Source organism: Callionymus lyra, chromosome 15 (genome assembly GCF_982586985.1).
Source record: "Callionymus lyra chromosome 15, fCalLyr1.hap1.1, whole genome shotgun sequence".
Classification (NCBI taxonomy): domain Eukaryota; kingdom Metazoa; phylum Chordata; class Actinopteri; order Syngnathiformes; family Callionymidae; genus Callionymus; species Callionymus lyra.
Window position 1 is genome coordinate 4,373,625 of NC_141832.1, and position 16,270 is coordinate 4,389,894.

Below are 16,270 nucleotides of genomic sequence, written 5' to 3' on the forward strand. Positions count from 1 at the left end.
CCCAAAGGATCCAACGAATCTGCTCGACTACTTCAGGACTCATCATGTATGTGAACAATCGTTGGTGTAACCCTGGACATATCTCTGTGAAGAAAGTCTCATGTTGCCGTAATCTCGAGCTACTAGCTGTTAGCCTGCGGCCATATTATCTGCCGAGGGAAATCAGTCACGTAATCAAGCTTTGTGTCTACATTCCCCCAAACACTGACGCAGCCACTGCCTGTGAGAAAATCCACTCCGTCACATCCAGGCTTCAGACACAGCACCCTGATGCACTTGTGATCCTTTCTGGGGACTTTAATCATGTAACTTTGGACAGTACATTGGCTGTGTTTAATCAAGTTGTTGATTGTCCCACACGGAACAACAGGACAATAGATCTCCTGTATGTTAATGTTAAAGACGCATACAGAGCGACTCCCCTCCCCCCACTAGGGAAGTCTGATCACAACTTGGTTCACCTACAGCCTTTGTACACCCGCCTGGTCCAAAAGTTGCCTGCTGCAACGCGATCCATCAGGAGGTGGTCCCCAGAGATGGAGAATGCCCTGAAAGACTGTTTTGACACCACGGTTTGGGATGTGCTGCTGGACCCGCATGGAGAGGGGATGACACACTGCCTGACGGATTACCTGAACTTCTGCACTGACGTGGTCTCACCTGTCAGGACTGTTCGCTGCTACCCTAATAACAAGCCCTGGGTTACGCAAGAAGTCAAGGCTGTTCTCAACAAGAAGAAAGTTGCCTTCAGGAGCAGAGACAAGGAGGCCATGAAGGCTGCACAGCAGGAGGTAAAACTCTGTGTGAGGGAAGCTAAGGACACCTACAGGAGGAAGGTGGAAGAAAAGCTGAGGGAGAACAACATGAGGGACGTCTGGGAAGGTGTGAGGACCATCACTGGTCTTAACACAAAGACCAAAGCCACAGGGGGGGACTACTGAGAGGGCTAATGAACTTAACACCTTCTTCAACCGCTTTGACCAGTCCCTACCCCCCACGCCCTCATCCCCACGGCAGCCACATCTCCTTCTTCCCTCAACACACCTCCCCCCAGACACCTCATCACCCCACCTCGTCTCCCCTACTCCCAAACAATCCCCGCCTCACCTCACCACAGACCAGGTCAGAGGACAGCTGAGGAAAATCCGACCCAGGAAAGCAGCAGGCCCAGACAAGGTGTGTCCAAGGGTACTGAACACATGTGCTACTGAACTGGGTGAACCAATCCAACGCGTGTTCAACCTTAGCCTGAAGCTAAGGAGAGTGCCCACCATTTGGAAGACATCATGCATCGTCCCCGTTCCAAAAAAGAACCGGCCCAACGAACTAAATGACTTCCGACCAGTGGCACTCACTTCGCATCTGATGAAGACTATTTCTCAACCCCAGGTACAACATGCCCAGGACAACCTTCAGTTTGCCTACCAGCCAGGTGTTAGTGTGGAGGATGCCATCCTCTACATGTTACACCGAGCCCACTCCCACCTGGACAATGGAAGCGGCACAGTGAGGATTCTTTTCCTGGACTTCTCTAGTGCCTTCAATACCATCTGGCCAACCTTACTACGGGACAAACTGGGCGGGATGGGAGTGGACCCCTTTCTGGTAGACTGGATCTCTGACAACCTCACTGGCAGGCCCCAGTACGTCAGGCTAAAGAACGCCACGTCTGACACGGTGGTCAGCAGCACGGGAGCACCCCAAGGCACAGTTTGGCTCCTGTTCTCTTCACCCTGTACACCTCAGACTTCTGCTACAACTCGGAGCTATGCTACATACAGAAGTATGCAGATGACACAGCCATTGTTGGGTGCATCAGGGATGACAGAGAGGAGGAGTATAGGAGACTGGTGGATGACTTCGCTGCATGGAGCCACACAAACCACCTACAGCTTAACACCTCAAAGACAACGGAGCTGGACATTGACTTTAGGAGGTCTACCGCACTAAATTCGCAAGACACGCCCCTACCGCGCGAAATTCGCAAGACACGCCCCTACCGCGCTGAAATTTGCAATACACGACCCTACCACGCGAAATTCGCAAGACACGCCCCTACTGTGCGAAATTCGCAAGACACGCCCCTACCGCGCGGAAATTTGCAAGACACGCCCCTACCGCGCGTAATTCGCAAGACACGCCTCTACCGCGCGAAATTTGCAAGACACGCCCCTACCGCGCGAAATTTGCAAGACACGTCCCTACCGCGCGAAATTCGCAAGACACGCCTCTACCGCGCGAAATTTGCAAGACACGCAACTACTGCGCGAAATTCGCAAGACACGCCTCTACCGCGCGAAATTTGCAAGACACGCCCCTACCGCGCGAAATTTGCAAGACACGTCCCTACCGCGCGAAATTCGCAAGACACGCCTCTACCGCGCGGAATTTGCAAGACACGCCCCTACCGCGCGAAATTCGCAAGACACGCCTCTACCGCGCGAAATTTGCAAGACACGCCCCTACCGCGCGAAATTCGCAAGACACGCCTCTACCGCGCGAAATTTGCAAGACACGCCCCTACCGCGCGAAATTGGCAAGACACGTCCCTACCGCGCGAAATTCGCAAGACACGCCTCTACCGCGCGAAATTTGCAAGACACGCCTCTACTGCGCGAAATTCGCAAGACACGCCTCTACCGCGCGAAATTTGCAAGACACGCCCCTACCGCGCGAAATTTGCAAGACACGTCCCTACCGCGCGAAATTCGCAAGACACGCCTCTACCGCGCGGAATTTGCAAGACACGCCCCTACCGCGCGAAATTCGCAAGACACGCCTCTACCGCGCAAAATTTGCAAGACACGCCCCTACCGCACGAAATTTGCAAGACACGTCCCTACCGCGCGAAATTTGCAAGACACGCCCCTACCGCTCAAAATTTGCAATACACGCCCCTACTGCGCGAAATTCGCAAGATACGCCCCTACTGCGCGAAATTCGCAAGACACGGCCCTACCGCGCGAAATTTGTAAGACACGCCTCTACTGCGCGAAATTCGCAAGACACGCCCCTACCGCGCGGAAATTCGCAAGACACGCCCCTACTGCGCGGAAATTTGCAAGACACGCCCCTACTGCGCGAAATTTGCAAGACACGCCCCTACCGCGCGAAATTTGCAAGACACGTCCCTACAGCGCGAAATTTGCAATACACGCCCCTACCGCACGAAATTCGCAAGACACGCCCCTACCGCGCGGAAATTCGCAAGACACGCCCCTACTGCGCGGAAATTTGCAAGACACGCCCCTACCGCGCGAAATTTGCAAGACACGTCCCTACCGCGCGAAATTCGCAAGACACGCCTCTACCGCGCGGAAATTCGCAAGACACGCCCCTACTGCGCGGAAATTTGCAAGACACGCCCCTACTGCGCGAAATTCGCAAGACACGCCCCTACTGCGCAAGACAGGCCACTACCGCGCGGAAATTCGCAAGACACGCTTCTACCGCGCGAAATTTGCAAGACACGCCCCTACCGCGCGAAATTTGTAAGACACGCCTCTACTGCGCGAAATTCGCAAGACACGCCTCTACCGCGCGAAATTTGCAAGACACGTCCCTACCGCGCGAAATTTTCAATACACGCCCCTACTGCGCAAGACACGCCCCTACTGCGCGGAAATTTGCAAGACACGCCCCTACTGCGCGGAAATTTGCAATACACGCCCCTTACCGCGCGAAATTCGCAAGACACGCCCCTACCGCGCGAAATTCGCAAGACACGCCCCTACCGCGCGAAAATTTCCAAGACACGCCCCTACTGCGCGGAAATTTGCAAGACACGCCCCTTACCGCGCGTAATTCGCAAGACACGCCCCTACCGCGCGAAATTCGCAAGACACGCCCCTACTGCGCGAAATTCGCAAGACACGCCCCTACTGCGCGAAATTCGCAAGACACGCCCCTACTGCGCGAAATTCGCAAGACACGCCACTACCGCGCGGAAATTCGCAAGACACGCCTCTACCGCGCGAAATTCGCAAGACACGCCTCTACCGCGCGAAATTTGCAAGACACGCCCCTACTGCGCGAAATTCGCAAGACACGCCCCTACTGCGCGAAATTCGCAAGACACGCCACTACCGCGCGGAAATTCGCAAGACACGCCTCTACCGCGCGAAATTTGCAAGACACGCCCCTACTGCGCGAAATTCGCAAGACACGCCCCTACTGCGCAAGACAGGCCACTACCGCGCGGAAATTCGCAAGACACGCCTCTACCGCGCGAAATTTGCAAGACACGTCCCTACCGCGCGAAATTTTCAATACACGCCCCTACTGCGCAAGACACGCCCCTACTGCGCGGAAATTTGCAAGACACGCCCCTACTGCGCGGAAATTTGCAATACACGCCCCTTACCGCGCGAAATTCGCAAGACACGCCCCTACCGCGCGAAATTCGCAAGACACGCCCCTACCGCGCGAAAATTTCCAAGACACGCCCCTACTGCGCGGAAATTTGCAAGACACGCCCCTTACCGCGCGTAATTCGCAAGACACGCCCCTACCGCGCGAAATTCGCAAGACACGCCACTACTGCGCGAAATTCGCAAGACACGCCCCTACTGCGCGAAATTCGCAAGACACGCCCCTACTGCGCGAAATTCGCAAGACACGCCACTACCGCGCGGAAATTCGCAAGACACGCCTCTACCGCGCGAAATTCGCAAGACACGCCTCTACCGCGCGAAAATTGCAAGACACGCCCCTACTGCGCGAAATTCGCAAGACACGCCCCTACTGCGCGAAATTCGCAAGACACGCCACTACCGCGCGGAAATTCGCAAGACACGCCTCTACCGCGCGAAATTTGCAAGACACGCCCCTACTGCGCGAAATTCGCAAGACACGCCCCTACTGCGCAAGACAGGCCACTACCGCGCGGAAATTCGCAAGACACGCCTCTACCGCGCGAAATTTGCAAGACACGCCCCTACCGCGCGAAATTTGTAAGACAGGCCTCTACTGCGCGAAATTCGCAAGACACGCCTCTACCGCGCGAAATTTGCAAGACACGTCCCTACCGCGCGAAATTTTCAATACACGCCCCTACTGCGCAAGAAACGCCCCTACCGCGCGGAAATTCGCAAGACACGCCCCTACTGCGCGGAAATTTGCAATACACGCCCCTTACCGCGCGAAATTCGCAAGACACGCCCCTACCGCGCGAAATTCGCAAGACACGCCCCTACCGCGCGAAAATTTGCAAGACACGCCCCTACTGCGCGGAAATTTGCAAGACACGACCCTACCGCGCGTAATTCGCAAGACACGCCCGTAGCGCGCGGAAATTTGCAAGACACGCCCCTACCGCGCGAAATTCGCAAGACACGCCCCTACCGCGCGGAAATTTGCAAGACACGCCCCTACCGCGCGAAATTCGCAAGACACGCCTCTACCGCGCGAAATTTGCAAGACACGCCTCTACCGCGCGAAATTCGCAAGACACGCCTCTACCGCGCGAAATTTGCAAGACACGCCCCTACCGCGCGAAATTTGCAAGACACGTCCGTACCCCGCGAAATTTGCAAGACACGTCCCTACCGCGCGAAATTCGCAAGACACGCCTCTACCGCGCGAAATTTACAAGACACGCCTCTACTGCGCGAAATTTGCAATACAAGCCCCTACCGCGCGAAATTCGCAAGACACGCTCCTACCGCGTGAAATTTGCAAGACACGCCCCTACCGCGCGGAAATTCGCAATACACGCCCCTACCGCGCGAAATTTGCAAGACACGCCCTTATTGCGTAATTAGATGACCTGTGTGAGACAGATGGAGAGGATGCAAGGAGGAGAAGGTAAACTTTTGAAGAGGGCAACTGACACCTGATGACAGCGAGCAACTGTCACCTGATGACAGCGAGCAACTGACACCTGATGACAGCGAACAACTGACACCTGATGACAGCGAGCAATTGACACCTGATGACAGCGAGCAACTGACACCTGATGACAGCGAGCAACTGACACCTGATGACAGCGAGCAACTGACCAAACTGCTTTTGGCAGTGGAGAAGGGGACTCTATCACAGTATCAAGATCTTACTCTTGGTGACATCGATATTGACCCTGAAGGTATGGATACATCTGTGCATGTTGGTGTATATTTGTACAATATATTAATTCAGATGCTGGGGCAACCCATGCTTTTTTACTAATGATAAATGCATCACCAGTACTCTTTAACATTAAGGTAATGTTTATGCTGTATTTGGTAATTGAGGTCTTGAGATGAAGAACCTTTTCAATCAGTTTCAATTTGGAAGAATGGAAATGCAGTGTAACAGGTTGAATATAGATTACTTTCTCCTTAGATAGTGATAAATTGATGTATAACACTATACCTAAACATTTTGATTTAATGTGGGCCATCAGAATCAGAATCAGAATCCTTTATTTGTCCCGCGAGGGGAAATTCGGTTCAACAACAGCCAGAGTAATATACCAAGAAAATAAAACACCCAGAAATAAAAAAAAATAGGTCCAGGCGGTTCTCGAGGTGAACACCCAGGAACTTGTAAGACGTGACAATCTCAATGTCCTGTCCCCGGATGTTCAGTGGTGGGGGGAGATGGAGGGACACCGCCGGAAATCCACAATCAACTCCTTAGTTTTGCTGGAGTTGATCTTGAGGTGGTTTTCCAGGCACCAGTCAACAAAGTCCTGGACAAGTCCCCGGTACGACCCGTCATCCCCGTCCTTAATGAGGCCGACGATGGCGGAGTCGTCCGAGAACTTTTGCAGGTGACTGGTGGGAGACAGGTGTTGGAAGTCTGTAGTGTACAGTGAAAAAAGGAACGGTGCCAACACTGTTCCCTGGGGGACCCCTACACTGCACAGTAGAGTCTTCGAAACACCATCCCGGGTCCTCACGAACTGTGGACGGTTGGTGAGGTAGTCCACAATCCAGTCCGTGAGGTGAGTGTCCGCTCAAGACAGCTCCAGCTTGTCCCTCAGGATGTCTGACCTGATGGTGTTGAAAGCACTGCTTAGATCCAGGAAAAGGATCCTCACAGTGCCTCCAGGCGACTCCAGGTGAGAAAGTGCTCGGTGGAGAAGGAAGATGATGGCGTCCTCCACGCCGATGTCAGGTTGGTAGGCAAACTGCAACGGATCCATGGAGGAGCGCACCAGAGGACTCAGGTAACTAAGGACCAGCCGCTTCAGAGCCTTCATAAGGTGGGATGTCAAGGCCACAGGTCTGTAGCAGCTGGGATCCTTAGGGTGCTGAGTCTTCGGCACCGGTACCACACAGGACGTCTTCCACAGTAGTGGAACTCTTCCCAGGGTCAAGCTCATGTTGAACAGAAGTCCAACAATTTCACTTAACTGGTCAGAGCACGTCCTGATTACTTTGCCACCGATGCCGTCTGGTCCAGGGGCCTTTGTTGTCCTGGTTCTCCTGAGCTGATTTCTCACCTGGAGAGGTGTGAGGGACAGGTTGGGATGGGGGGGCATTGTCCCCTGTGGAGTCAGCGGGGGGGCTGAAACAATACAAGCTCGGGGGGGAGGAGAAGGTAAAAGAAGAGGTGTGAATGGTGTAATAGCGGGGCGGGGGGAGCCGACACCTCAAACCTTGAAAAATAACTGTTTAAGTTGTCGGGCCAATTTTTATCCCCCGCCGCTACAGAGAGCCTGGTCTGATGTCCGGATATGGATTTCAAACCTCTCCAGACATCTCTGGTGTTGTTGCTGGCCAGACTCTCTTCCATCTTCCTCCTGTACCTCTCCTTTCCCTCCCTGATCTTTCTTCTGAGCTCCTTCTGAACTGCCCTCAGATCCTCTTTGTTTCCTGACCTAAAGACTCTCTTCTTCTCCTTTAAGAGAGCCTTTATATCAGGATTAATCCAGGGTTTGTTGTTGGAGAAGCATCGTACAGTTCTGGTTGGTACAATGCTCTCCACACAGAAGTTGTAGTCCGTGACACAAGTGGTTAGACCGTCAATATCCTCCTTGTGGGACTCACTGAAGATGCTCCAGTCCGTGGTCTCAAAGCAGACCTTCAGAGCTTCCTCAGCTTCTTCAGACCACTTCTTGACCGAGCGAGTCACTGCTGGTTGCCTGCTCACAAGTGGCATGTAAACAGGTAGGAGATGGACCAGACAGTGGTCATCTCGTCCCAAAGGAGGAAGGGGGGATGATGAATAAGCGTCTTTAGTGTTCGCATAAAAAAGGTCCAGTGTGTTATTGTCCCTGGTGGCACAAGTGACGTACTGCATGAATTTGGGCAGACAGGAAGAGAGAGATGCATGATTAAAATCACCGGAGATGATAAAGAGGGCCTGAGGGCTCTGAGTCTGTAACCCGTTCACCACTCCAGTGATGACATCACATGCTGCCTCCGCGCTCGCCGACGGTGGGATGTACACAAGCACCGCGACAACATGTGAAAACTCCCGTGGCAAGTAGAAGGGTCTCAGACTCAGCGCCAAAAGTTCAATGTCAGGAGAGCAGTGTTGATCCTTTAAAGTGACGTGCCTGGAAAGGCACCACTTCTCGTTAACGAACACCGCCAGCCCTCCGCCCTTTCTCTTCATTTAGATTTGACTGTTGGTTTTTCTTCTTAAGGCTAAAACTGCTGAAGCTATGCTATATTTGTTTTATTTTCATATTTTCTTCCATTTTCACAACAGAAAGAGTTGATTCCTCACAAGAACATGTCAAGTGATGAGGGAATATTGAGTCGTCTACTGAGGCAACAGGTGAAGGACCAGGAGCCACCAGACACTCCAGCTTTACTTCCGACCACGGTCTCCAGTTCCACCCAGTGTTCTTCGCAATCAAGGTTAGTCTTGGGTTGGATTTTCTGCAATATGAATCTAACCTAATAAACTTGGGGCCTCATGTACTGAGGAGTTTTACGCACAAAAAAGCATGCTGAGCAACATTTCCAAGTCAATATGTATTAATACTGCAAAGAGCGGTACAAAGTTCATAATTCCCTCCAGGTCTGTAGGTACGCAAGGATCAGGTGTGCAGATGCACGTCTCACTAGTCAGGTTGAGATGTTTACATCAGTTACATTAACCATCAATATTGATCATAAATTAACACACAGTAGTTACTTATTCAACTAATTAATATGTTCTCATTCACCAAATTAATGATCCGTATTTAATAAGACAACATCCATCATTTTATAATGAATATTTTAATGCGGTATTTTACTGTATTCAGGAAAAAAAGGAAGAATTATGAGATTGTTTTTATAATATAACAAAGAAAGTTATTCTGAGGCTTCAAGTCAACAAAAGTCATGAATATTTTTGTGAAACAACGTTTGATCAAAGTGAAGCTGACGAATGAAAGCAGCTGAAGCTGTGATCACGTGATTTGAGTTTCCGGACATATTTAGTAGAAGATCTATGAACTTCTTAGTACATGAGGCCCCTGGTCTTACTGCTCAATACTGACACCTTCAAGTAATTGTGCAGCAAAACCATCCACTCTTGTACTGTGGATATGTTTTAAATTGTGGTAAAAATAAAGATGGATATTCAGAGCTTCCTTTTTCCACTTAGGCAATTTAATGATAAATGGAAATGATGGCTTCATGATGGCCTTCATGATCTTGAACTTTAACAGTACTACTAAAAGAAAGAAGAGCTTGTGAAATCATTTTTGGATGGACTTTAAAAATTGATTTTTGTAATCAGACACGTCTATTTTTTCCTCCCAAATGACGGAGGTCTTGCCTCCAGATGAAAGTGTGAAGACAGCGAGGTGCCTGCAGTGAACGACACAAGTGAAGGTTCCTCAAAAGATCTTCTGCAGGAACTGCATCGATGCAGAGCCGTCACTCGAAGAACCTGGACTGGAGTAAAGAATGATGTCAGGAATCGTGTCACTAAAGAGACAGACTTGTTCTAAGAACTCACTATAGCTACTGGTTGTGTTTTTTATTTTAGACGCTTATGTTACTTTTGTTTTTTTTCCCAAAGCCCTTGTTTGTTATGTAGCCGGGTCTTGTTGTAGATTAGATCACTTATCATGTTGTTAGCAAGACCATGAAAAAAAATGTTCAAATTGAAACCTGATCGTTCTCAAGTCAATATGTCGACTGAATGATTTCATCATGTTCCTAAAACACAAGTGAACAGCAAAAGTGTGTTTGTTATTATTTCATGCAGATGTTCATTGTGGTGCGACTGAGACATGTTGAGTCTCTGGACCTGCATCACTGGTCTGGAGAGTCTTTTGTGATTGACAGGTATTCGTGATACAATAGGACAGACGTTTATCACGGTATGTTGGGATCACGACTGACATTGTTGAAGTTATCAATATATAACTTTGTGACACGTCATCATAGGACAGATGATGCTACTGTAGACCAGTGTTACTCCATCAAACATCATACTGTAGACCAGTGTTACTCCATCAAACATCATACTGTAGACCAGTGTTACTCCATCAAACATCATACTGTAGACCAGTGTTACTCCATCGAACATCATACTGTAGACCAGTGTTACTCCATCAAACATCATACTGTAGACCAGTGTTACTCCATCAAACATCATACTGTAGACCAGTGTTACTCCATCAAACATCATACTGTAGACCAGTGTTACTCCATCGAACATTTTATGTAGACCAGTGTTACTCCATCAAACATCATAATGTAGACCAGTGTTACTCCATCAAACATCATACTGTAGACCAGTGTTACTCCATCAAACATCATACTGTAGACCAGTGTTACTCCATCGAACATTTTATGTAGACCAGTGTTACTCCATCAAACATCATACTGTAGACCAGTGTTACTCCATCAAACATCATACTGTAGACCAGTGTTACTCCATCAAACATCATACTGTAGACCAGTGTTACTCCATCAAACATCATACTGTAGACCAGTGTTACTCCATCAAACATCATACTGTAGACCAGTGTTACTCCATCAAACATCATACTGTAGAACAGTGTGACTCCATCAAACATCATACTGTAGACCAGTGTTACTCCATCAAACATCATACTGTAGACCAGTGTTACTCCATCAAACATTATACTGTAGACCAGTGTTACTCCATCAAACATCATACTGTAGACCAGTGTTACTCCATCAAACATCATACTGTAGACCAGTGTTACTCCATCAAACATCATACTGTAGACCAGTGTTACTCCATCAAACATCATACTGTAGACCAGTGTTACTCCATCGAACATTTTATGTAGACCAGTGTTACTCCATCAAACATCATACTGTAGACCAGTGTTACTCCATCAAACATCATACTGTAGACCAGTGTTACTCCATCAAACATCATACTGTAGACCAGTGTTACTCCATCGAACATTTTATGTAGACCAGTGTTACTCCATCAAACATCATACTGTAGACCAGTGTTACTCCATCAAACATCATACTGTAGACCAGTGTTACTCCATCAAACATCATACTGTAGACCAGTGTTACTCCATCAAACATCATACTGTAGACCAGTGTTACTCCATCAAACATCATACTGTAGACCAGTGTTACTCCATCAAACATCATACTGTAGAACAGTGTGACTCCATCAAACATCATACTGTAGACCAGTGTTACTCCATCAAACATCATACTGTAGACCAGTGTTACTCCATCAAACATTATACTGTAGACCAGTGTTACTCCATCAAACATCATACTGTAGACCAGTGTTACTCCATCAAACATCATACTGTAGACCAGTGTTACTCCATCAAACATCATACTGTAGACCAGTGTTACTCCATCAAACATCATACTGTAGACCAGTGTTACTCCATCGAACATTTTATGTAGACCAGTGTTACTCCATCAAACATCATACTGTAGACCAGTGTTACTCCATCAAACATCATACTGTAGACCAGTGTTACTCCATCAAACATCATACTGTAGACCAGTGTTACTCCATCAAACATCATACTGTAGACCAGTGTTACTCCATCGAACATTTTATGTAGACCAGTGTTACTCCATCAAACATCATACTGTAGACCAGTGTTACTCCATCAAACATCATACTGTAGACCAGTGTTACTCCATCAAACATCATACTGTAGACCAGTGTTACTCCATCAAACATCATACTGTAGACCAGTGTTACTCCATCAAACATCATACTGTAGACCAGTGTTACTCCATCAAACATCATACTGTAGAACAGTGTGACTCCATCAAACATCATACTGTAGACCAGTGTTACTCCATCAAACATCATACTGTAGACCAGTGTTACTCCATCAAACATTATACTGTAGACCAGTGTTACTCCATCAAACATCATACTGTAGACCAGTGTTACTCCATCAAACATCATACTGTAGACCAGTGTTACTCCATCAAACATCATACTGTAGACCAGTGTTACTCCATCAAACATCATACTGTAGACCAGTGTTACTCCATCGAACATTTTATGTAGACCAGTGTTACTCCATCAAACATCATACTGTAGACCAGTGTTACTCCATCAAACATCATACTGTAGACCAGTGTTACTCCATCAAACATCATACTGTAGACCAGTGTTACTCCATCAAACATCATACTGTAGACCAGTGTTACTCCATCAAACATCATACTGTAGACCAGTGTTACTCCATCAAACATCATACTGTAGAACAGTGTGACTCCATCAAACATCATACTGTAGACCAGTGTTACTCCATCAAACATCATACTGTAGACCAGTGTTACTCCATCAAACATTATACTGTAGACCAGTGTTACTCCATCAAACATCATACTGTAGACCAGTGTTACTCCATCAAACATCATACTGTAGACCAGTGTTACTCCATCAAACATCATACTGTAGACCAGTGTTACTCCATCAAACATCATACTGTAGACCAGTGTTACTCCATCGAACATTTTATGTAGACCAGTGTTACTCAATCAAACATCATACTGTAGACCAGTGTTACTCCATCAAACATCATACTGTAGACCAGTGTTACTCCATCGAACATCATACTGTACACCAGTGTTACTCCATCAAACATCATACTGTAGACCAGTGTTACTCCATCAAACATCATACTGTAGACCAGTGTTACTCCATCAAACATCATACTGTAGACCAGTGTTACTCCATCAAACATTATACTGTAGACCAGTGTTACTCCATCAAACATTATACTGTACACCAGTGTTACTCCATCAAACATCATACTGTAGACCAGTGTTACTCCATCAAACATTATACTGTACACCAGTGTTACTCCATCAAACATCATACTGTAGACCAGTGTTACTCCATCAAACATCATACTGTAGACCAGTGTTACTCCATCAAACATCATACTGTAGACCAGTGTTACTCCATCAAACATCATACTGTAGACCAGTGTTACTCCATCAAACATCATACTGTAGACCAGTGTTACTCCATCGAACATCATACTGTAGACCAGTGTTACTCCATCGAACATCATACTGTAGACCAGTGTTACTCCATCAAACATCATACTGTAGACCAGTGTTACTCCATCAAACATCATACTGTAGACCAGTGTTACTCCATCAAACATCATACCAGTGTTACTCCATCAAACATCATACTGTAGACCAGTGTTACGCCATCAAACATCATACTGTAGACCAGTGTTACTCCATCAAACATCATACTGTAGACCAGTGTTACTCCATCAAACATCATACTGTAGACCAGTGTTACTCCATCAAACATCATACTGTAGACCAGTGTTACTCCATCAAACATCATACTGTAGACCAGTGTTACTCCATCAAACATCATACTGTAGACCAGTGTTACTCCATCAAACATCATACTGTAGACCAGTGTTACTCCATCAAACATCATACTGTAGACCAGTGTTACTCCATCAAACATCATACTGTAGACCAGTGTTACTCCATCAAACATCATACTGTAGACCAGTGTTACTCAATCAAACATCATACTGTAGACCAGTGTTACTCCATCAAACATCATACTATAGACCAGTGTTACTCCATCGAACATCATATTTCATCACTAGGATCTGAATGTGCAGGTCATGACCTTGAATGTCCCCAAAGGACAGCGAGGACCCCAAAAGGGACATTTATCAGTGTGTATGTGTGTGTAGCTGAAGTCCCCACAATGGACGTTAACATTATTTTGTCCCCAATCTCAAGGTAAAAACACTGATGGGACAAAAGAGGCTGAAAACAAAAATCTCAACTGATTTTCATAGTCAGGAATTTTTTTGTAATGTTTTCGTGTTGCCAGCATCTCTGTAACACATTCAGAAAGGTCTGTCCTCGAAGGGGGGTATTGAGAGGCGCGCCCCCAAAAAGGACATAAGTAAGTATGTGTGTGTGTGTGTGTGTGTGTGTGTGTGTGTGTTTTCAAAGTAAGGTAAGGTAAGGTAAGGTAAAACTTTATTGATCCCTCAGGAGGTCTCCTTCGGGAAATTGTTTAAAAGTCCTTCTTAATGCACGCCTGCAAACCACCACATGACACAGTTGCAGTAGAAAAAACATGAAGGAAGTTTACCGGCGATATGAAGAAGTGTGATCTATCACCACGGTGACGAGGTATTATACCTGTAGGCCTTTATTTTCTAAAAATATAGAGCATCCCTTTGGGTCACCCTTTCTGTACTTGTACCTTATTTATCTGAAGTACTAGATCACCTGCCAGACAGTCTTTACCAAAGAACTTTGTTCACTTCCAGGGATTTTAAAGTTGATGGACATGAACTGGTATCAAGAGGGTGAAGATGGCAGTTTAACTCCTTGAGAGTTTTACCCCATCTCTCGTGTACTGGTTTACTGCCACTCGATCCGTCCTTGAATTTGAAACGTTGATTATTGTCGACCGTCTCAACATCTTCATGCTGGTCATCTGCATATTCAGAGGCAAGACCGTCAACTGCTGAACCCACATGGTCGGCATAATCGTCAGCAGTTCCCCCAGGAAGTTGGTCAACGGCGATGACATGAACATCTTTTGTGGGGCTCACTGGCGATGAGAACACCTTCCTGGGTCGTGGCATCAAACGCGACTGTGATGTCTTTGGTCTTCATGCACATGTGTGAAGCTTGAAGATCTGCAACGACACCTGATCCACGAGCATCTGTTCAACAGTCTTGAAACAAAAGTATCATTTGTTTAAATGTAAAACAGTGGATACATAAAGCAAAGTGACGTCGTATTGAATTGATGAACTTCATGAAATCAGGCGGAAGTGACGGAAAATGTCAACATGACTCGTGCGACTCCAACAGGAGACGGCTCCAAAAAAAACGACGTGCGAATCGATCGATTCAGAAGATACTTGGCAGACTGACAGGTAAATATGTACTTTATAATATAACGGGGGTTCAGAATAATATCTTACCCACCTAAGAAGATTCGTGGCACGTGTACTGGACCAAACCGAAAGTTTTAATATTCCACAGAAACCATGTCTTCGACGTCATCAGCATCAATAAATATTGGTGAACGAAGCCGTTTGACGCGAATACATGATCCTGCAGATCTTCAGGTCAAAAGTGACACGTGGACGATCGTTTGAAGAATCTTTGCAAACACACTATTAAAACTAACTTCTCCTCCTTTTTTCAGATGAATGTCATTGGAAACCAAGAAATGGTTGATTAACGTAAGGTTGACGAATGTGTAAAGTGTAGTTCCTCCTCAGGTGTGACACGTGGTAATGTTGAGCTCAATATTAATCCTCACAGTAGAGGATCTTAGGATCTGTGGGAGACACTGTGAAAAAAGGGAGTTGATAGAAGAAAGTGATTCTTTCAAAGGATTTCATATGTTGAACATGTACTTTATAATTACTGCAGTACTTTTGACAAGACATCAGGCAAACTTCACTCTTAGTACACACATAGAAACTACATGACAAAATTCACAAAAACACATTAAAACGTGTTTTGAAATTGATTTGTCCCAATAGTTTGACCCCTGACCCTTCAGAAGTGCACCAGTGTGAGGAGATCCTGGAAGTAGGAAAAAGAGACAAAGAGAGGGTTAGAGTTCGGCTTCTGTTATGAAAGACAAATGAATGACAAAGAGACGAATGAGACGCACCTGCCGCCAATCAAAGTGGTCCAGAGGAAGCAGTCCAAGGAGCTCCCGGGTCCACAGGTGGGCGCTCCTCTTCCTGAGATCCTGCCGATGCTCTTAGTCTCACCACCTTCTCTTGGCTCACCAGGGCACCAGGACGGTTCCTTGGGTCAACCCCGAGCACTTCAGTCAGCGGCAGGAGTGCATCAACACCTTCAGCTGGTTTGGCTACATGCCTCTGGTGCACTCG